This window comes from Lactuca virosa, chromosome 7, assembly GCF_052849685.1.
Source record: "Lactuca virosa cultivar CGN04683 chromosome 7, Lactuca_virosa_CGN04683_v6, whole genome shotgun sequence".
NCBI classification, from domain to species: domain Eukaryota; kingdom Viridiplantae; phylum Streptophyta; class Magnoliopsida; order Asterales; family Asteraceae; genus Lactuca; species Lactuca virosa.
Window position 1 is genome coordinate 19105001 of NC_136432.1, and position 2500 is coordinate 19107500.

Below are 2500 nucleotides of genomic sequence, written 5' to 3' on the forward strand. Positions count from 1 at the left end.
CCCAAAAAAATACACGAGAGACCTTTTAAACCAAAACCCTAGAGTCGGTTGGATTAAAATGCCGTTAACATATATATATATATATATATATATATATATATATATATATATATATATATATATATATATATATATATATGGAAGGGTTCGATGAAATATTCATAAATCGTAAAAAAAACCCTAAAGAATCAATACAAATAAAAAAAAAATATTTTGAGATATCAATTTTTTTTTTTTACTTTACAAAAGAAATCACAGCTTTTTAAACTAATTCGTTGAAAAAAAATTTATTATATATATATATATATATATATATATATATAATAAATTTTTTTTCAACGATTTTGAATAAAACGTTGCAATTTTTAGGTTTGTAAAATAAAAATAAACAAATATATCATTGTATTGTTTTTATGTATTTCTAGGGTTTCTTGGTTTTATTTAAGTTTATCATTTTTTATTTATCCTCTTAATATATATATATATATATATATATATATATATATATATATATATATATATATATATATATATATATATATATATATATATATCGTCAACCTAAAAAAATCCAAAAAACTATAAAAATGTATAAAAAAAACTTTGAGATATCTAATCTTTTTTTTTTACTTCAAAAAACTAAAAATCTGTACTTTTATATAAAATGGATGAAAAGAAAATTAAAAAAAAAAAAGTTTATAATATTTTTTTCATTTTTTTCAGCGAATTTGTCCCAAAACCTACGGCTTTTAGCCCCTATAAAGTCAAAAAAAAAATAGATATCTTAAAGTATTTTTTATATGTATTTTTTCTATCGATTTTATAGGTTTTAGGGTTTCTAATCCTTTATACATTTTCAGTTGATTCGACTATATATATATATATATATATATATATATATATATATTGTAAAGTTCAAATATGATCACTAATATTTTTACGATCATTAGGTTCGGTTGTTAAATCGTTGCTTTATAGCTTATCTTCTATCGAAAAAAATAAATAAAAATAAGTAAATTCATCATTTCCATCATTTTTCCATATTGATTTTCGAAAAAAAAAATTACAAAAAATATACACGTATCACTTGACAAAACATATTTTTTGGAAAAAAAAAATCCAACGAATCAACTTCTATAACAACGTGTTAACGAATTTAGACTTTTAAAAAAATATCAAGAAAAAGTAAAAAAAAAAATGTATGTATGTAGAAACTCAATGTGCATGATTTTTCAACCTTTGTGTTAGAGTTTATCTTATATCCAAAGAAATAACTAAAAATATGTAAATTCATCATTTATTAACCTGTTTCCATATTGATATTCGAATAAAATATATTACGTCAAATGTGCACCATATGGACATATATACAAACGACAATATGCATATATGCACATATACATAAGTGTACGATAATGTAAAGATGAATTTACATATTTTTTGTTATTTTTTTCGTTAAAAAATGATGAATTTATATATTTTTTATTATTTATTTCGATATAAGATAAGCTCTAAAAAATGTTTTTCTAAATCATATGCATATTTTACATATTTTTTTTCGAACATCAATATGGAAAGAGGTTAAAAATGATGAATTTATATGTTTTTATTTATTTTTTCGAAAGATAAACTCTAAACAATGGTTGAAAAAATGATCCTAATGATCCTAACAAAAGTTAGTGACTATATATATATATATATATATATATATATATATATATATATATATATATGGAAGGGTTCGATGAAATATTCATAAATCGTTAAAAAAAAAACCTTAAAGAATCAATACAAATACATAAAAAAATATTTTGAGATATCAATTTTTTTTTTACTTTACAAAAGAAATCACAGCTTTTTAAATTAATTCGTTGAAAAAAATTTATTATATATATATATATATATATATATATATATATATATATATATATATATATATATATATATATATATATATATATAATAAATTTTTTTTCAATGATTTTGAATAAAACGTTACAATTTTTAGGTTTGTAAAATAAAAATAAATAAATATATCAATGTATTGTTTTTATGTATTTCTAGGGTTTCTTGGTTTTTTTAAGTTTATCATTTTTTATTATCCTCTTAATATATATATATATATATATATATATATATATATATATATATATATATATATAGAAGAAAGATCAATAGAAAATACGTCAACCTAAATAAATCCTAAAAACTATTAAAAGTTATAAAAAAAAATACTTTGATATATCTATTTTTTTTACTTCAAAAAACTAAAAATCGCTACTTTTTATATAAAATGGATGAAAAGAAAATTAAAAATAAAAATTTATAATATTTTTTTCATTTTTTCAACGAATTTGTTTCAAAACCTACGGTTTTTAGCCCTATAAAGTCAAAAAAAAAGTAGATATCTTAAAGTACTTTTTATATTTCTATTGTTTTTATAGGTTTTAGGGTTTCTAATCATTTATATATTTTCAGTTGATTTGACTTCTCTCTCTCT